Below are 22,069 nucleotides of genomic sequence, written 5' to 3' on the forward strand. Positions count from 1 at the left end.
AAATACATGCAGTAATTATATGATACCTAGTTGAGAAATTACTTCGATGAATAATTTGAAATTGGCATATTTACAGCTATGTCCTTCTGAAGTATATAAAGACCCATGGAAGGTTTGTTCTCCTGAGTAGTTTTTAACGTAAACCTGTTAGTTTTATTAATATTGTTAATTTTCTCAGGAAACCCTTTTTACATAGATGGTACAAAAAAAATTAAAGCAAATAATCACAGGATATAAATTCAATGAATGTAAATGAATGCTTTACTTGCATATAGATTGCTGCCATTTAATTTGGTGTGCATTTCTAGATTATTTCTTTATTCATTTATTCACAGAAATTCAAGTAGCCCTCTTTTTAGACCTGCAGAAGTGAAAATGTAAGTTTGTGAGAGCATTGTGATGCTTACTTAGAGCTACTATGGATAACAAAGAAGAATCCCACCATGGTTGCACTAAAAGGTAGTTTCTGTGAGTGACAGACTGGAAGAGAATCCATAATCTTAAAGTGAGTCCTAGCTCATATAGATGCCAACAGGCCTCAGTTCCCTTTACCAAAGACTTTCTTTAACGCATTGCAAAAAGTCTAAAGCCTTGCTGTGATATTCCATTGAGCATTCACCACCAAGCAATAAATTATTTAAATGGCAAGTCTGATTATGTCTTTTAAAACTACCTCATTTTCCTCTATTTTGAAGACCAAATGGATTATGTATCCCTCAGGTTCTGGCAGAAAGAGATGGCTCTGGATTAGCCTCAAACTGGATAACTGAGGAGCATTTAATAGAGAGACTACAAAAGTATGGGAAAGGTTACAGGAAATCAATTAAGCATAATGCTTTAATCCAGGACTAGCAATTGTAGGGAGGTACTACTCCCCTACATCAGATGGTGTGAAGGGAGAAAAAAGCTACTCAAACCTGGAGAGAGAAGGACACTTGACAGGATCTACAGCCTCTGCAAGAAGGACCAGCCAACCTATTCGTATCTACCAGTGAGAGCCCCTAGGAATAAACGGGGAATAATTGCCCTGACTTCAGTCTCCAGAGAGACTTCCATTGGCTGAACACAACCAGAAACCAGAGGGCAACAGAACTCTTTGATGCAATTCAGATAGGTTAGTCCCCTGGGGCAGAGAGAGGGTGGAGAAGAGTAGAGAGTGAATTTGGAGGGCAAATGGAAAATATCCAATATAGTACTCTTTTGGAGGTAATATAAAATCTAACTCAAGGTTATCTAAGCAAACAAGAGTATTTATTGACATAAGTATCTGAAAACTATAGAGGTAGCTCTATCTTCAGGCCCAGCTTCACCCAGCATTTCAAAGGATGTCATTGGGATTCAGCATCTTTCCATCTCTCAGCTCTGTTCTCTTATGTGTAGACTTTATTCGAAGTGTCAAGATATCTGATAGCAGTTTCAGGTTGAAGTCCAGAAACTATACTAAAAGAATAATAAAATAAAATAAAAATAATAAAGTAAAAAACACAAGGTCCTTTCAACAGTTTAATCAGAGTTCCTGGGCTTAACTCTCAGTGGACTAAATCAAGTCACCTGCCCATTCCTAAACCAATCAATTTAATCAGAGGAATGAAACATGATGATTGGCCTGTACTGAATCACATGCCTATTCTTAGACTCAGTTGTTTAGGCCACACAAAGCCCAAGGTCAGAGGGTGGGGAAAAAGTGGGTACTGTTACCAAAATTAGGAAAAATGGATGTTAGGCAGCCAAAAGAAAACAAATGACCACTGAGGCCTATTTGGTAATCTAATTCACTTCTCAGCTCTAATTATCATGATGTTCAGGAATATATGAATCTAACAGTTTAGGCTGACCACGTAGCATTAGAAAAATATGGTAAAAACTTCCACCTTTCTTCCAATTTCCACATTTTATGCCAATGAAGCCATGACACACTTATTCATATATATATATTTATATGAACATATATGTAGATACTGCTATCTATGTATGTATATAAAACTTCTCATCTTGCAATAATTTGATTTGTTGTGCTATTAAACGTAAATATAAATATATTAGCTTTCTAGATCTATAAGTAGTGTGCACAACATAAACATTCTCTTTAGGTCACCAATTCTTGAAAAAAAGGGAGACATTTCTTTTTTAGTTGTTAGTGTCACTTCTTTCCAAACTATTGGCATAGAAGGATGAATTAATGAGTCAATATGGTGTTTGGGTTTTTTTAATTTATTTGTTTATTTATTTTTGGCTGCGTTGGGTCTTCATTGCTGCGTGCAGGCTTTCTCCAGTTGCACCAAGCAGGAGCTACTCTTCATTGCGGAGCAAGGGCTCCTCACTGCAGTGGCTTCTCTTGTTGTGGAGCACAGGCTCTAGGCACATGGGCTTCAGTAGTTGTGGCGCACGGGCTTAGTTGCTCCGCGGCATGTGGGATCTACCAGGACCGGGGCTCAAACCTGAGTCCCCTGCACTAGCAGGCGGATTCTTAACCACTGTGCCACCAGGGAAGTCCCAATTTGGTGTTAATAATGATAAAATTATACTTTGGAGTATTTTTCTTTGAAAAGGAAGTATTTTTATTTTCAAACATAAATCACACTATCACAGAAATTTAAAGCTGGAAAGGCCTGGTTTATTTTAGAAGCTGAGAACCAACAAAGTTCAAGTGACCTAAAAACTAGGTAACATTTTAAAATCAAATCTTGAAGAAATGAAAGTCTATGTCCCAGGGAAATTATAGTATGATGAGGTAATATTAGTAGAGCTTCTATATTTTAGCCAGGGACACTACATGAACCTGCAATCACAGTAAATTTAACCATGTGAGTGGCAAGGGACTACTAAGGCTGAGCCTAGATGTATATTCCTCTTAAATCATCCTGTTTTAAGGAAGAAAAGCTTTAACCAGGTAGACACAGGATTTAGTTCTTTCAGATCACATTTATAGGGTAAATGGAGTTTTTTTTTTATTGCAGCTGTGTATTTGCTGATAAGACAAAGCGAAGAATGCAAGTACTTAATCATCACATCTCGAAAATGATACAGAAAATCATCTATTTTTAGCTTTCTACTGTGCCCTTTTACCTTTCCTCTCAATAATGTACCTACATATTAGTTTTTAAATTGCTTATCTACACAAAGCACATTAACTTCTCATAGGTTTATAGGCTGGCTTCACATTTATTCCTCTACAGAAATGAGCACATCTCTAAAATTATCCAGTGACAAATCTAAAGCTAGATGATTAGAAAAGCAACTGGGGAGCAGGAAATCATTTTTTTAGCCTGCTTGACAAAAAACTAAGATGTACCAAAATGAAAACTCATTCCTATTTAAGATTACTTTCCCTTTGTCCTCTTCCTCTACCCTGGCTGTTGCTGAGCTGGGGAACTTAAATATGCCACTATGACATCTGGGTAGAAGGGTTATCCACTTTGTATTTTAATTGGTCTCATTTTTGGAAACTGGTATCCTTGGAGATCATGTTTCACCATTGTGTTGTTGATAATCCATTGGGATGTGGCAGCATCCTCTTCTTATCTTCTCCCATCTCCCTGGGATTCTTCTCACCCAGGCTGAAAGACTGGTAAACCTCCTGCAAGTCTGCTGAGTGTTTCTATCTCACCTATATTCTGGGCCCTTTCTTTCTTGTGGACACAGAGAAATTCACTGTTTTTTCATATACCTCTTGGACCACAAAGGTTCTATGGCTGTCAGCAGGCACTTGCTGTGCCATACCATCTCTTCAGAATTCTCTGTTCCATTGCTCTCCAGTTGTCATAGTGTGGTGAACCTCAGCAAACCTATCAAAGTCCCAGAAAGAAAGGGTGATTCATAGAGAGTAAACCCATCAGAGGAAGACAGGGAGAAGGATTTACCACCATTCTCTCCTCTCCCTATACTTGCCCCAGAATTCATTCCAAGGGAATTCATTTCATTTACATAGAAAATGACAAAGCTCCCTTTTCTTGCCTCTATCTCCATTACCATTACAAATCTTTATATATATTTATAATAACTGCTTTGAGCGTCCTTGTCTGTTAATTCCATCATCTCTGTTATTTCTTGGTCTGGTTCTATCGATGGATTTTTTCACCTGGCTACGGGTCACATTTTCATGATTTTCCACATGTCTAGCAATTTTTGATGAATGTTGAATATGATGAATTTTATTGTTGAGTGATTTTTGTGTTTCATTAAAGGGAATTGAGTTTTGTTCTGGAAGGCAATTAATTTACAGGCATACCTTGTTTTACTGCATTTCACTTTATTGTGCTTCACAGATACTATGGTTTGTTACAACTCTGCATTGTCAGATGATGGGAAGCATTTTTTCAGCAATAAAGCCTTTTTTTTTTTTTTTTTTGCGGTACGCAGACCTCTCATGGTTGTGGCCTCTCCCGTTGCGGAGCACAGGCTCCGGACGCGCAGGCTCAGCGGCCATGGCTCACGGGCCCAGCCGCTCTGTGTAATGTGGGATCTTCCCGCACCGGGGCACGAACCCGTGTCCCCTGCATCGGCAGGCGGACTCTCAACCACTGCACCACCAGGGAAGCCCAATAAAGCATTTTTTAATTAAGGTATGTACGTGGTTTTTTAAGATTTTTTTTAGATTTCACACTTAATAGACTGCCGTATAGTATAAACATAACTTTTACATGCACTGGGAAACCCCAAAATGCATGTGATTCAATTTATTGTGATATTCACTTTAGTGCAGTGGTCTAGAATGGAATCCACAATATCTCCGAGGTATGCCTGTACCTGAAGAGTAATATGATCATTTTGCAGCTTCTATTTCAACTTTATTAAGGTGGGTCTAGAACAGATTTTACTCTAGGGATAGTTTTAGCCCTTCTTCTTAGGAGTAAAACTAATGGTATAGCCCTTTGGGGATCTCTATTGAATTCCCTGAGTGTGAACAGGCCTTTCCACCCTAGTTGGTCAGAATTCAAACATCTCCCAACGCTGTGAAACTCTGATGGATTTTCAGCTTACAGCTTCCCTATAGTTGTTCCCTCCCTGGTAGGCATTTATCTGGTCTTGCGGAGTCTCACCCCATATATGTACGGCTTAATATTCAAATACTCAAAGGGACATCCATGCAAATTTCTGGAGTTCTTACCCTGCTTAGCTCCCTTCTTTTTGGTCCTCTCCGCCATAAATTAACTTTCTTAAGCCTCTCTAACTCTGATATTTGCCCCCTCAGTTTAGCAAGGCTGCCATGTTTTGTCTGTGTTCTACCTCTATGCACCACTGTCTACGAAGTGCCTCCAGCCAGAAAACTGGGCAATTGTAGGGCTTATCTAGCTTGATTTCCTTCTCTCAGACACTGTAGTCTTGCACTGCCTGCTGTACAATGTGTGAAAACAGTTGTTTCATATATGTTTTCACGTTTTCTTTTTTTTAGTTCTTTATTGCATAAGCGTTAGTCTGGTACCAATTAATCAGTCATAGCTGTAATACAAGTCAAGGCTTTTGATTTTCTCCATTTATACTATTATTGACAATCCCTAATATAATGGATATCCTTCTATGTAGGTGTCAACTGAGAAGAGGATCACCATTTAATCATTTATACCAGGAAAAAAATCAATTAATAATTCATAAATCATACTATCAAAACATCTCAAATTTCTACAGGTATGTAAACTAGATTGTATAGTCAAATTTTATTACCACTGTAATGACTATAATTCAGATACTTCACATAGGGAGATCAGCTAGAAGATTTATTCATAAAAGAGGACAAAAGAGAAGTTACTGGAAGAGAAGAAGAAGATGGGAACTAAAAATGACTTCCTGGAGAACAAAGGAAAAGCAATTTCCTAGAGAACAAAGGAGAGATTAAGTTCTCTTCTTTTCTAATAAAATTGAAAAGTTTCAGAATTTAATAATACAGGAGTCTGCAGTCAATGACAGGATAGGGAACTGGTGTTTGCTCACTGCATGGCCTTGGGAGAATAAAATATAATCCATTGGAAGAGTGCAAGTAGAGGCCCAAGTGACGAAGATCTAAGAGGATTTTCATGGTTCCCTCAAAGACTGAAGATGTGATAAGTTTAGGCTAGCCTTAGAGAAGTGTATCACATGCCAAAGGTGAGTATGGGTCTTGCATGGAACTGAAATGAACACTTACGACAGAGTTTCAGGAAAACTGGGAGGGTATACAACCTAAATGGGCAAGCATGCCAAAAAAATCTCACACATGAGCTCAAGGTTTGAAAAAAGACAAATAGGTAAACAGGCTGTAAATAATGAGATTGCCCAGAAAATTTCAGCATTGACATGCTATTAATCCATTTAGTAGCAATATTTCTTGTATAAAATGTATTTTTTTTAATAATTTTATTTATTTATCTTTGGCTGTGTTGGGTCTTTGTTGCTGAGTGCGGGCTTTCTCTAGTTGTAGCGAGCGGGGGGCTACTCTTCGTTGTGGTGCACGGGCTTCTCATTGTGGTGGCTTCTCTTGTTGCAGAGCATGAGCTCTAGGCGTGCAGACTTCAGTAGTTGTGGCACGCGGGCTCAGTAGTTGTGGCTCGCGAGCTCTAGAGTACAGGCTCAGTATTTAAGGCACACGGGCTTAGTTGCTCCGCGACATGTGGGATCTTCCCGGACCTGGGCTCGAACCCGTGTCCCCTGCATTGGCTGATGGATTCTTAAAAACTGCGCCACCAGGGAAGCCCTAAAGATGTGACTGTGTTTCTGTTTTGTAATTTAGTGCACGTGTAGCCATTTTTAGATTCCACCTATAAGTGATATCTTATGATAAGTCTCTTTTTCTGTCTGACTTATGTCACTTAGAATAATAGTACCTAAGTCCACCCAAGTTGCTGCAACTTGCCTGATTTCATTGATTTCATGGCTGAGTAATATTCCATTGTACATAAGTACCACATCTTCTTTATCCATTTTTTCCTTCCAAGGACATCTAGGTTGTATCCAAGTCAAGGCTCTTGTAAACAGAGCAGCACTAAACGTTGGGGTACCTGTGTCCTGTCGATTTTTGGTTTTCCCAACATATATGCCCATGAGTGGAAGTGCCGTATGCTCTGTAGCTCTGTTTTTTAGATTTTTGGGGAAACACAATACACTTCTCCAGAGTGGCCATTGGCAATTTACATTCCCAGCATCAGCGTAACAGGGCTCCCTTTTCTCCATGCCCTGACCTCCATTTCTGGTTTTTACTCTTTGTGAGAATGGCCATTCTGACTGGTGGGACGTGATACCTCTTTGTAGTGTTGATTTGCATTGCCTGCCTGTGCGTCATTGGCGAAGTTCAGCTGCTTTTCATGTGCTTTAATGGCGAGTCCAATCTACCTCTTGAAATCCCTTTCCTGCAATTCTGCCTTGCTTACAAGTCCTTTTCGATGACATACCTCAAGACATTTTTCGTTGATAGGTATCATTTACAACCCTGCAGGTTTGTGAATTGTAGTGTCCCGAGCTCCATTTTTCAACTTGTTTTTTTGGGAACTGGCCACAAAACAGCATGTTTGCTTCAAGCCCTATTCTGGTTACGGAGGCAAGCTGAGCCCTTGGTCAATTCCTCTTCCTGATTGGAAATTAGAGTGGCACATGCCTGTCCAAACACCTAGGGCTTGTCTCTCATTGGTTACCCCCTTCCGCTTCATGCTCCGGACAAATTCCAAACTGTACGAAAAAGGATGTTGAAGGTGCTGACTTCCCCAAGTGGGGAGATTGTAAGGGAAGAGGCTGGAGGGGGGAACCCGACCACCCGGAGATGAGGAGATGAGGTGCCTTTTCCAAATTCTTCCCGATCAGATGGTGTACCATCCTCTAGGTGTCCCATGCATGTTTTAGCTGTAGGAAGGGTCCCCTGCACCTGGAGATTTGGGACCCAAGGAATGGGGACCAGGCAGTATTACTCTTAAGGGGCTGCATTTGCTGGCCCATCCTCACCAAGCCTCTCAGCCCCATGAGTGTCCAGCCTTAGGTCCCATCCAGCTGTGGGTCTAGATGTGGTCAGTCCAGGTTGCATCACAGCCCCTGAACGAATTCTGTAAGAATTTGTCTTTTTTTTCTTTTTTTTGTATTTTATTTTTATAACGGTGTGTAGCTGATTTTCAATGCTGTGTTTCTTGCTGCTGTACATCCACTTGATTCACTTACAGAGAGACATCAATAAATTCTTTTTCAGATTCTTACTACTCTTATTTTTTAAATAATTTTATTTGTTATCTTTGGCCGTGTTGGGTCTTTGTTGCTGTGCACGAGCTTTCTCTAGTTGTGGCAAGCAGGGGCTACTCTTTGTTGTGGTGCACGGGCTTCTCATTGCAGTGGCTTCCCTTGTTGCAGAGCACGGGCTCTAGGCATGCGGGCTTCAATAGTTGTGGCTCGCAAGCTCTAGAGTGCAGACTCAGTATTTGGGGTGCATGGGCTTAGTTGCTCTGTGGCACGTGGGATCTTCCTGGACCAGGGCACAAACCCGTGTCCCCTGCATTGGCTGGTGGATTCTTAACCACTGCGTCACCAGGGAAGCCCCATAAAATGTATTTTTGTTTAGTCATTTTTAATAAAACCTATCATAAGAACACTTGCTCAAAATTCAACACTCTCTCCATGAACACTGGGAAAGGGGGCTATGTCAACTCAGACTATTCCATAAAATAAATTTCGTAGTAAATGGTATAAAAATTTCACCAATTCAGTTCTTATTCCAGTAATTCCAAGGATCCTACAGATACTCGTTTGTTATATAGTTCAGGAAATGAGCTATCCTTAATTTGGTCAGAAATAAAAGCCAACGGCAAAGGCTTGGAAACATTTTAATTATACAGAGATAATCAACATAATGATATGTGTTATTGTAAAATTATACTATACTATTGTGAATTTTATTCTTCTCTAAATTTTAACAAGAGTACTAGTGCTTTTATTCTGTATAACTGATAAAAGCTATAGAAATAATTCACTTTTCTTTCATATCCAGAATTATAGAATTAAGGAAGATTCATCAGGATGAAAGCAAAATATCGGCAATAACCATTCATGCTACCTTTTTCAATTATGATGTTTCTGTGACTTGTTCACCACTGAATTCCCAGCACCTAGAGGTGCTTGGCACAAGTAGATATTCAGTAAACATTAGGTGAATGAATGAATGAATTACAACTCTTACATTCATACTAGTCACCATGATGCCAATAATGAATACAATAAATTAATTCAATACAAAAAATGAATACAATAAAATCTGGACCAACAGCTAATGAAAGGTCTAAGTGTCACAGAAAAATAACAACAAAAACAAAAACAAAAAACTTTCCTGACAGGATGATGCTTGGTTTTGTTTATTATTGCTGGGGAAGGGGTTGAAATATGGCCACAGAAATGGGCATGAGACAGTTAACAGTAAATCCTTAGCTTGTTACAATTAGGAGAGATGTTTTATAGCTTAAAAACGGAAGTCACCTGGGGTCAATGATTCATGCAAAAGGCAGAAAATTTTTTACTCAATGCTCAACATGGAAGTTATTTTGCAGAAATCACCAGGCTGGATAAGAAATCTCCTTATGTTCTAGATATTAGAAATAGTAAAATAAAAGCATTACTAGCTTAGATGTTTTGTTGATAAAGGCCCTTAACTGAAATTAAAGCAATTTCAAGCCAAAGGATAGTGAAATGTCTACAATTCATACTGTAACTCTGATATAAGTAAGACATAATGATTCAACTCAGAAAGACACTGGGTATGGACAAGTGTGGAACCCAGTAGTTTGAAAGATGCAGAATTTCTGTGTTTATTTTAACATATTTATTGGGAGTATAATTGCTTTATAATGTTGTGTTTCTGCTGTACAACAAACTGAATCAGCTATACGTATAAATATATGCCCATATCCCCTCTCTCTTGCATCTCCCTCCCACGCTCCCTATCCCACCCCTCTAGGTGGTCACAAAGCACCGAACTGATCTCCCTGTGCTATGTAGCTGCTTCCCACTAGCTATCTATTTTACATTTGGTAGTGTATATATGTCAATGCTACTCTCTCACTTCGTCCCAGCTCACCCTTCCCCATCACCATGTCCTCAAGTCCATTCTCTACGTCTGCATCTTTATTCCTATTCTGCCGCTAGGTTCATCAGAACCTCTTTTTTTTTTTTTTTTAGATTCCATATATATGTGTTAGCATATGGTATTTGTTTTTTCTTTCTGATTTACTTCACTCTGTATGACAGACTAGGTCGGTCCACCTCACTGCAAATAACTCAGTTTTGTTCCTTTTTATGGCTGAGTAATATTCCATTGTATATATGTACCACATCTTCTTTATCCATTCATCTGTCGATGGACACATAGGTTGCTTCCATGTCCTGGCTATTGTAAATAGTGCTGCAATGAACATTGTGGTACAAGACCCGTTCTGAATTATGGTTTTCTCAGGATATATGCCCAAGAGTGGGATTGCTGGGTTGTATGGTAGTTCTATTTTTAGTTTTTTAAGGAACCTCCTTACTATTCTCCATAGTGGCTGCATCAATTTACATTCCCACCAACAGTGAAAGAGGGTTCCCTTTTATCCACACCCTCTCCATTTATTGTTTGTAGATTTTTGGATGATGGCCACTCTGACTGGTGTGTGGTGATACCTCATTGTAGTTTTGATTTGCATTTCTCTAATGATTAGTGATGCTGAGCATCCTTTCATGTGGTTGTTGGCAACCTGTATATCTTCTTTGCAGAAATGTCTATTTAGATCTTCTGCCCATTTTTGGTTTGGGTTGTTTGCTTTTCTGATATTGAGCTACATGAGCTGCCTGTATATTTTGGAGATTAATCCTTTGTCAGTTGCTTCGTTTGCAAATATTTTCTCCCATTCTGAGGGTTGTCTTTTCATCTTGTTTATGGTTTCCTTTGCTGTGCAAAAGCATTTAAGTTTCATTAGGTCCCATTTGTTTATTTTTGTTTTTATTTCCATTTGTCTAGGAGGTGGGTCAAAAAGAATCTTGCTGTGATTAATATCATAGAGTGTTCTATGTTTTCCTCCAAGAGTTTTTAAAATATCTGGCCTTACATTCAGGTCTTTAATCCATTTTGAGTTTATTTTTGGTTATGGTGTTAGGGAGTTTTCTAATTTCATTCTTAAACATGTAGCTGTCCAGTTTTCCCAGCACCACTTATTGAAGAGACTGTCTTTTCTCCACTGTATACTCTTGCTTCCTTTATCAAAAATAAGGTGACCATATCTGCATGGGTTTATCTCTGGACTTTCTATCCTGTTCCATCGATCTATATTTCTGTTTTTGTGCCAGGACCATACAGTCTTGATTAGTGAAGCTTTGTAGTATAGTCTAAAGTCAAGGAGCCTGATTCCTCCAGCTCCGTTTTTCTTTCTCAAGATTGCTTTGGCTATTTGGGTTATTTTGTGTTTCCAAACAAATTGTGCAATTTTTTGTTCTAGTTCTGTGAAAAATGCCATTGGTAGTTTGATAGGGACTGCACTGAATCGGAGATTGCTTTGGCTATTTGGGTGCTTTTGTGTTTCCAAACAAATTGTGCAATTTTTTGTTCTAGTGAAAAATGCCATTGGTAGTTTGATAGGGACTGCACTGAATTGGAGATTGCTTTGGGTAGTATAGGCATTTTCACAATCTTGATTCTTCCAAACCAAGAACATGGTATATCTCTGCATCTGTTTGTATCATCTTTAATTTCTTGCATCAGTGTCTTAGGGTTTTCTGCATGCAGGTCTTTGGTCTCCTTTGGTAGGTTTATTCCTATTTATTTTATTCTCATGTTCCAATGGTAAATGGGAGTGTTTCCTTGATTTCTCTTTCAGGTTTTTCATCATTAGTATATAGGTATGCAAGAGATTCCTGTGCATTAATTTTGTATCCTGCTACTTTACCAAATTCATTGATTAGCTGTAGTAGTTTTCTGGTAGCATCTTTAGGATTCTCTGTGTATAGTATCATGTCATCTGCAAACAGTGACAGCTTTACTTCTTCTTTTCAAATTTGGATTCCTTTTATTTCTTTTTCTTCTGTGATTGCTGTGGCTAAAACTTCCAAAACTATGTTGAATAACATTGGTGAGAGTGGGCAACCTTGTCTTGTTCCTGATCGTAGAGGAAATGGTTTGTTTTTCACCATTGAGAATGATGTAGGCTGTGGGTTTGTCATATATGGCCTTTATTATGTTCAGGTAAGTTACCTCTATGCCTACTTTCTGGAGGGCTTTTATCAATGGGTGTTGAATTTTGTCGAAAAATTTTTCTGCATCTATTGAGGTGATCATATGGTTTTTCCCCTTAAGTTTGTTAATATGCTGTAGCACATTGATTTGCGTATATTGAAGAATCCTTGCATTCCTGGAATAAACTCCACTTGTTCATGGTGTATGATCCTTTTAATGTGCTGTTAGATTCTGCTTGCTAGTATTTTGTTGCGGATTTTTGCATCTATGTTCATCAGAGATACTGGCCTGTAGTTTTCTTTCTTTGTGACATCTTTGTCTGGTTTTAGTATCAGTGTGATGCTGGCCCCATAGAATGAGTTTGGGAGTGTTCCTCCCTCTGCTATATTTTGGGAGAGTTTGAGAAGGATAGGTGTTAGCTCTTCTCTAAATGTTTGATGGAATTCGCCTGTAAAGCCATCTGGCCCTGGGCTTTTTTTTGTTGTTGGAAGAGTTTTAATCACAGTTTCAATTTCAGTGCTTGTGATTGGTCTGTTTATATTTTCTAGTTCTTCCTGGTTCAGTCTCAGAAGGTTGTGCTTTTCTAAGAATTTGTCCACTTCTTCCAGGTTGTCCATTTTATTGGCATATAGTTGCTTGTAGTAATCCCTCATGATTCTTTGTATTTCTGCAGGGTCAGTTATTACTTCTCCATTTTCATTTCTAATTCTATTGATTTGAGTCTTCTCCCTTTTTTGCTTGATGAGTCTGGGTAGTAGTTTATCAATTTTGTTTACCTTCTCAAAGAACCAGCTTTTAGTTCTATTGATCTTTGCTATTGTTTCCTTCATTTCTTTTCATTTATTTCTGATCTGCTCTTTATGATTTTTTTCCTTCTGCTAACTTTGGGTTTTTTTGTTCTTCTTTCTCTAATTGCTTTAGGTGCAAAGTTAGGTTGTTTATTTGAGATTTTTCTTGTTTTTTGAGGCAGGATTGTTTTGCTCTAAACTCCCCTCTTAGAACTGCATTTGCTGCATCCCATAGGTTTTGGGTCATAGTGTTTTCACTGTATTTGTTTCTATTTATTTTTTTGATTTTCTCTTTGATTTCTTCAGTGATCTCCTGGTTATTTAGTAGCATAAGAATTCTTTAGCCTCCTTGTGTTTGTATTTTTTACAGTTTTTTTCCTGTAATTGATATCTAGTCTCATAGCATTGTGGTCGGAAAAGATACTTGATACGATTACGATTTTCTTAAATTTACCAAGGCTTGATTTGTGACCCAAGATATGATCTATCCTAGAGAATGTGCCATGAGTACTTGAAAAGAAAGTGTATTCTATTGTTTTTGGATGCAACGTCCCATAAATATCAATTAAGTCCATCTTGTTTAATGTGTCATTTAAAGCTTGTGTTTCCTTATTTTCATTTTGGATGATCTGTCCATCCATGAATGTGGGGTGTTACAGTTCCCTACTATGATTGTGTTACTGTCGATTTCCCCTTTTATGGCTGTTAGCATTTGCCTTATGTATTGAGGTGCTCCTATTTTGGATGCATAAATATTTATAGTTGTTATATCTTCTTCTTGGAATGATCCCTTGATCATTATGTACTGTCCTTTTTTTCTCTTGTCATAGTCTTTATTTTAAAGCCTATTTTGTCTGATATGAGAATTGCTACTCCACTTTCTTTTGATTTCCATTTGCATGGGGTATCTTTTCCCATCCCCTCACTTTCAGTCTGTATGTGTCCCTAGGTCTGAAGTGGTCTCTTGTAGACAGCATATATACGAGTCTTGTTTTTGTATACATTAAGCCAGCCTGTGTTTTGGTTGGAGCATTTAATCCATTTACATTTAAAGTAATTATCAATATGTATGTTCCTATTACCATTTTCTTAATTGTTTTGTGTTTGTTATTGTAGGTCTTTTCCTTCTCTTGTGTTTCCTGCCTAGAGAAGTTCCTTTAGCATTTGTTGTAAAGCTGGTTTGGTGGTACTGAATTCTCTTAACCTTTGCTTATCTGTAAAGGTTTTAATGTCTCTGTCGAATCTGAATGAGATCCTTGCTGGGTAGAGTAATCTTGGTTGTAGGTTTTTCCCTTTCATTACTTTAAATATGTCCTGCCTCTCACTTACGGCTTGCGGAGTTTCTGCCGAAAGATCAGCTGTTAACCTTATGGGGATTCCATTGTATGTTATTTGTTTCTTTTTCCTTTCTGCTTTTAACATTTTTTCTTTGTATTTAATTTCTGATAGTTTGATTAATATGTGTCTTGGCATGTTTCTTTTGGATCTATCCTGTATGGGACTCTCTGCACTTCCTGGACTTGATTGACTATTTCCTTTCCCATGTTAGGAAAGTTTTCAACTGTAATCTCTTCAAATATTTTCTCAGACCCTCTCTTTTTCTCTTTTTCTTCTAGGACCTCTATAATTTGAATGTTGGTGTGTTTAACGTTGTCCCAGAGGTCTCTGAGACTGTCCTCAATTCTCTTCGTTCTTTTTTCTTTATTCGATGCTGAGTTTCTAACCATTTCCTATCCCTTCAGCTGTTCTTCACATAACATGGTCTCTAGCTGCTTTGCCATCATGGGGTTGTACTACTCCAATTAAGCATCGTTGTCTTAAAATGTGGCACTGAAGTACAAGACATTTGTGATAGTTATTTTATGTGTCAATTTGGCTGGGCCATGGTGCCTGGATATGTAGCCAAACATTCTGGATATTTCTGTGAGGGTGCTTTGGGATGAAATTAACATTTAAGTTGGTGGATTTTTGAGTAAAACAGAATGCCCTCCATAATGTGGGTGGGCCTCATCCAATCAGCTGAAGGCCAGACTAACACTGTAGACTGACCTCCCTCAAGCAAGAGAGAATTCTGCCAGCAGAGAATTCTGCCTTCAGACTTGAACTACAGCATCAGCTCTCCTGCCAGCCCACCCTGCATATTTTGGACTTGTCAGACGCCATAATCACATAAGCCAATTCCTTAAAATAAATCACTTTCTATATATATACACACATCCTACTGTTTCTGTTTCTCTGGAGAACCCTGACTAATATAACACGCATGCAGATATTTGTCCTATATGCACAGAATACTGCAGAGCGATTATTCCTAGTCACACCTCAGAGAGGGCAGTCCTTAATCACAGATACAATGAAATCAACAAAGATTAATACAAGATAAAAGACAATAACCAAATGTAAACCAGGGAGAAGAAAAATATAAAGGGAGGAAGAAGGAAAATTACATTTGCTTTTTTAGTTATCACACCAAGTAACTCATAATTGAGCAAAAGGAGAAAAGAACTCCTTTGAAGTTTTTTTAAAAAATGAACCCATCTGCTTCTGGAGTATCCAGTTACCATGCTCCCTTCACCCGTCCAGAAAACACTTTTATTCCATGTTGAACCAATAATATGAACCACTTTTTTGGAATACCACCTTTTGTCTTTTGCTATAATTTCCAGATGACATGTTTTGCTTGCCGTAACTACCTCCCAAGGCAAAAGGTGGTCCCATGGCCCAGAATTGGAAATTATTTCCAGGTCCCCTTCAGCAACCTGGTTAATTTAGCCTTGCTCAGCCATATATGTGACATATATGACAAACTATGTCTCATCCCTTACTCTGAGTGTGATATCTGCATGTAAATATTTGTATATTGTCATTCATTCATATGTGCCAGGCACTGAGCTAGCTATTGAGTACACAGTCATGAACAAGATAGATATGGCCCTGTCCTCATGGACTTATATTTTAGTGGGTAAGACAAATAATCGGTAAGAAAATAAACTATGATAACTGTTATGATGGAAATAAATGGAGTGCTGTGAGACAGAAGAGGTCTCCTTCAAACTAAGACCTGAATATTTAAAAAAACAAAATAAAGAAAATTTAGGGAAAAGCATTTCAAAAACAGCAAGTACAAAAGCTCTGAACTGGGAAAAACTTGGGAGTGTTTAGAAAATATCAGAAAATCCATGTGGTTGAATCCCGATGATGATAGAAAGGATTGAAAATGAGGTAGGATACGTAGGCAGAGACCAGATCATAAAGGGTTTCATAGTGAAATTTATTAGGGCAATGGAACACTCCTGAACTTGGAAACCAGATTACTTTCTCAAAAAGTGAAACCAGGAAGAATCAAAGCACAATGAACAAGAATCACCACCCAATTTCAGAGAGACTACAGTATAGACATAGAGAACAATGAGTAGAATATGATTATAACTTAAGCTGAAACATAATCAATGATACTGAACCCTGCCTGAAGGAGTAATCTGCTAACAAGTCTGAGATATTCCTTAAAGGTACCTCTCCAGCCATGGCAGGGCAGGGAGAAATGGGGGAGGTGTTAATAGATTGCTCAATATCTTCCTGTCAATTGTTCCAACAAAGATAGTTCTGTTGTTACCTGTTTTGTACATTGGGCTTCCATTTCAAAAAAGGTTAAAAAAAATCTTTGAAAACTGCTTCAAAAACAGAAACTATAATTACATATATATAATGACATATATGGAGAATATAACTAATAGATATTATATATATGGAGACTATAACTATAAATATGTATATATATATATATATATATATATATATATATATGAGGCAAGAAGAGAGAGAGAGAGAGGGAGAGAAAGACAGGGAGAGAAGGAGAGAGAAAGAGGGTGGGGGAGAGAGAAAGAGGAAGAGACAGAGGGGGTTCCTAGGTGAGCAGAGTATCAGACAGCCTTAGCAGAAATACTCATATAGAGGAAATAAATGCATAAGACTACATAGTTTGATGGGATTAGTCATTAACATCACCCAACAGCCTGCTTTTGCTCTGATTCCAGGCTCACAAACAAACTTCTACTGACAAGAGCTGGCTTCTCATGGGAGAATATATTGATACTCCATGACTTTCTGGTGCACATGACATTAAACATCATCAATGAGGTTTCTAAATAAGTGTCTAATTAATTTCTGCACTTGAAAAACAGGATCCCCCAGTGCAATGACTACCTCATGGAACTGTCACACTCAGGTTTCCTGAGAGTGACCAACCAATGTCTGTGACTTCTGTGGCTGGTCTCTTTTCTATCCACAACCAATTGGAATCAGAGAATCTCATCCATTTAAAGGGACGATCCACAGTAGGAACCCACACTTACCAGCAATGCAATACGATAGGAAAAGAACTTCCTACCTTCTTCATAGAAAAAGAAGCATAGTGGCTTAAAGACAGATATGCAGTTTTAGCACTTGGACTGTTTTTATCACAGACAGAGAATGTTAAAGGTTAGATCTGAAAGTTCATTGTGTCCAACCCCTGAGTTTTAAAGGTGACAAGAGAGGCTTGGGAGATTAGATGGTCTGCTCCCAAAATACAACCAGGACTCCTGGGCTAAACTGTTCCCCCTATGATAACTCCCTACATCGTGGTAATAGTTGCTCACACTCTTAATCTTCTTGCAGCCAAGAATTCGTATTCTCATTCTATGCAATCATGGGTAAACTTTAAAAAGAAATTATGTTTTCCAAGAAATCAAAGATAGCCTTCTATAAAACTTTTTCCTTTCCATTAAGAGCAATAGGTATTTAGTTAACTCCAGCCTATATGGCAGCCAAAACTTTTATAATGAAAGTCTTAATACCTTTCTGCTTAAAACCCTGAAACAACTCCTATTCCACAAAGAGTAAAAGCCAGTTCTTCCAATAGCCTACAAATCCTGCACCTCCATTCTCACCCTGTTCCTGCCACACTGTCTTCCTTGCTGTTCCCAATATACCAAGTACTCACCTGCCTTAGGACCTCTGTGCTGGCTGTTCCCTCTGCCTGGAACGTTTTTCTCCCAAATAAGCTGAATGACTAATTCCTTCATCTCCTTCAAGTCTTTGCTCAGATGTCATCTTCTCAATGAGACCTGCCCTGACCATTCTATTTAAAAGTACTACACCCAACCCTCTTCACTTCCAATGCCCCTAACCCTGACTTTCTTCTTTTTCTATAGGATTTAACACCGTCTAACATTTACTTATTATGTTTATTGCTCATTGTCTGTCTCTTTCCACCAGAATGTAAGCTCCATGAAGGCAGGAATCTTGGTGTATTTTTCCACTATTATATCCCTAACATTTGAAAGAGTGCCTAACTCTCAACAAATATTTGCTGGATGAATTAATTAATTCATTCAATTAATTGCATTTGGAAATTTGACCACTTTATGTCTACCAATAATAAAATGTCATATCTAAAGTGAGTAGGATCAAAGTTGAATCTTTACCCAGATAGGCTGGCTCTTCCAATGGATTCCATTAAGGAGGGAAATATACTAACGCAATAATACATTTCTAGTCTCTGAAATTCTTCTTTGTTGTTGCCATCAATAAAATGAAAAGGAGTTACTGTTCAATAATTAAAAGATGATCACAACAAGGATTTACTGTATAGCACATGGAACTATATTCAATATCTTGTAAAAACCTATAATGGAAAAGAATCTCAAGCTGTACACCTGAAACTAACACAATATTGTAAATCAACTATAGTTTAATAAATAAAATAAATTTTTTAAAAAAGATGATCAGGGAATTCCCTGGAGGTCCAGTGGTTAGGACTCTGCACTCTCCCTGCCAAGGACGCGGGTTCAGTCCCTGGTCGGGGACCTAAAATCCCACAAGCTGCTCAGTGGGGCCAAAAAGAAAAAAATTAATAAAAAGATGATCAACTACTCTTTTTCAAAGAAACACCCAAATGCATTAAAAATGAGTATCAAACCAACCCAGAATGTATTGACAAGGAATACTATTTATTTAGCATCAATTAAGCTGTCAATTTTTCTTGGTTATAACCTTGACATGTTCTCTTGCACAGTATTCTGAGAAACTGCCACAAAATGAGAATCTAAGAAGTGTGTGTGTGTGTGCACGTATCTTTATAAGCAGTCATGACAAAGTACCTGAGAGTAAGCATACTGACCTATCTATTTCATGCAAGTATTCTACACATCTTTCAACTGGTTTGTTTTTTCAACAATCAGGATGGATTTTTTCTTAAATATCCTCATTCTATTTCCAAGTCCTTTTTGTAAACAAACATGGATAAATAGCTGGCTGAGAATAGCAATGCAGGTGGCCACTGTGTATGGTCAAGCACTGCATGCACATCTCTGCAAGTGCCATGTGTATTGTACATGGATTATGATGTAAATGCATCAGTACCACCACCACCACCCTTCCCTGGAGTTGTGCAGTATTCACCCATGGGTCTGTTCAATCTAACCAGCCCAGACTGGAACTAAAACCAATGATCTTTCCTCTTGGAAAAAGTAATTCAAAATGACTGAGCTAATCAATCCTAGACAATGATATATGAGCTGATTTACATTAAAATAATATCCTCAAAACATTTACCAGTAATTAAAAAATGGAGAAGGTGTTAAGAGACACAACTATCTTAAAATGACTTTATATGATAGGTCACAGTTTCCCATCCCTGAATCTTTGTTTAATTGGCAGTTGGTTTTCTGGTAAAGGGTAGAAAATCTGATACACATAATGATCTTAGAGCACACTCAAGTGGATAAATACTAGACTAGCAATGTTTTTCTTAAAGAGATGTCTTGGTCTGTGATAGAAAAAAATGAAAAGAGAAGGTGGTGGAAACAAAGATTACTGAATGAATGAAGATGTACCAGCCCTCATCACAAGGGCTTGTAGTTTAAATTATTTCTTTAATAACGAGGATGGATTTTTGGCTGGTCTAGCCATACTTTCCATTTAGTCTTCTTCACTCTTTCTTGAGTCAATTTAGGGGGACTTTGAATAGAAGTTTGGGATCTTTTGGGGAGAGGGTGTTTAGTTTTGGGTTTTTTTTGTCTGTGCCACAAGGCATGTAGGATCTTAGTTCCCTGACCAGGGATCAAACCCGTGTCCTCTGCACTGGAAGCTCAGAGTCTTACCACTGGACTGCCAGGGAAGTCCCTCGAATAGAACTTTGAATAGAACAAAGCTACTTTATACGGTAACAAAGCTGTAATCTAAACCTCTTGCACCTCATACTTATGAATGAAACCAAGTGGCCTCATTATAGGAAAAATACCTGAAACGACACACTTAAACAACCAAAATGTCCGTAACTAAAATATCCCTACCTAACTCAATTTCAATCCTGCAGTCTCCAGAAAGCATTTTGCTTTTTCATATCTCTACTCCTCTAATCCTATTGCTCCCTCATCCTGAAGTGCACATACTTGCCTCCTCCTCTTCTCTCTTACCTTCATCAGTTCCCACTACTTCATCTCCCAGAAAAAAAAGGGGGAACTAAGCAGACACATAGCAGGTATCCACAACAGTAGTACTTACCACTGTGCCATATTTGTTTCTTCTTATGTCTACTCCTCCATTGAACTGTGTGCCAGCCAAGAACCAGGGTTTTTTTGTTTTGTTTTGTTCTGTTTATCTTTATATCTCCAGGGCCTAGAGAGCATTTGTTAAAAGATGTACATATATGTTTATTTAGAAATGGAATTTGACATCACAGTAAAAATAGGCCCAGGGTGAAGACACCAAAGATATGATTGTCTTGAATACCCTGCCCTCTCTTACCTCCCATATATTCACTTAATCACTCGTACTGCTTAATGTGGAAAAATTACTTGGAAAATATTTTTTAAATACTTTTAACAGTCAAACCAGTAACCAAAAAACTTAAATCAAGAAGTGAAAATAAAAGTGTCTTCTTTCTATGTCCACCTTGAGAAGCTCCATCTGTGGGACTGGTTTCTCCAAGATAAGAAGCAAAACTAGTTCCTCACTTTCTCTCCTCACTCCCTCCAGTCCTACCTCAAAGATCCCATACCCTGTCACCTTTAAAGTCAAAGGTACCTATCCCAGCAGAAAATGAATTCAAATACACCTGTAATTGTAAACCAAAATAGTGTGAAGGCATTCACTATACTTTGGCTGGGTGGGGAGACAACGAAAGGCAAACTAATCTCCCCAAATATGCAAAGCTGCAGAAGGTGACAGAATAACTGCTATTTATTTTTGTTCAAGAGGACTAGGCTAAACTACACAACTTAAGTAATACAGACTTTAATATATTGTAATAAAACAAAGCCACATTATTTCAATATTAAAGTTTGACCTTCTATATGATAAAAATACTTCCTCCAGCAACTCTGTCAGTGAAGATCCATTCCGTCGTAGGTTGAAATTCAAACTAGCCTTTTGCCAGCTGGTGATATTGAGCAAATATATTGAGAGTCTCTGGGCCTGTTTCCTCAATCTCCAAAGTGAGAGTACGATGAGGTACAGTGGTTAGGTTCCCAAGTCAGTAAGTAAGGTGGGGGTGGAGGGGGTAAGCCTGTCACAATTACCTCTGAAAAATCACTTTAATTACCACTAAGTATAGCATATTGACTTTAGTGTACCCACTATACAGTAAACCTTATGGGCACTAAATTTTGAGAAACCACTTAAACTGAAGAAATAAAAAAGAATGTATATATGCGTACATGTAGGCATTAAGGCCATTCTGGTTTTAACTCTAAAAGCACTAATAGTGAACAGGGTATGGCTAGAGGACACAGCTCCAGAGTTTAGTAAATGTTAGTGTCCTGCCTTTCTTCTGCCCTTAACCTATCAGGAAATCTCCCAGATCAGTCGTTTTAACGTGATTATGCCTGAGGCGCAGGTAGTGACTTATGCAGCGAATACTTCGAGGGAAGAAACTTTGTAACCCGTTTGGAGTTCTCCTCCTAACACTCGCACTTTGAAGTGCCTCGCTAAATAAGAGGATGAATTATTATCTACCACAGATTAGAGCTCGGGCCATTTCAATGTACTAATACCTCGGAAATTTTACAAAGCAAACTTGCTACACACATCACTACCTCAAATCCGCAGTCTTCCCTTAGCTCCAGAAAAGCTTGGCCCAATCCTTTCGGCTTCCGTA

General features: G+C 38.3%; 1 long non-coding RNA gene across 1 annotated transcript; it reads right to left on the minus strand.

The window, feature by feature from the left end:
- Positions 1-721: 721 nt before the first annotated feature.
- LOC307186896 lies at positions 722-22,053 on the minus strand. The gene is made up of 3 exons (XR_013828500.1): positions 22,008-22,053; positions 20,476-20,589; positions 722-1,440 (listed from the first exon to the last, which is right to left on the minus strand). It is a non-coding gene; the product is annotated as an uncharacterized lncRNA (long non-coding RNA).
- Positions 22,054-22,069: the final 16 nt, after the last annotated feature.

Source organism: Stenella coeruleoalba, assembly GCF_951394435.1.
Source record: "Stenella coeruleoalba genome assembly, chromosome: 5".
In the NCBI taxonomy this organism is placed as follows: Eukaryota; Metazoa; Chordata; class Mammalia; order Artiodactyla; family Delphinidae; genus Stenella; species Stenella coeruleoalba.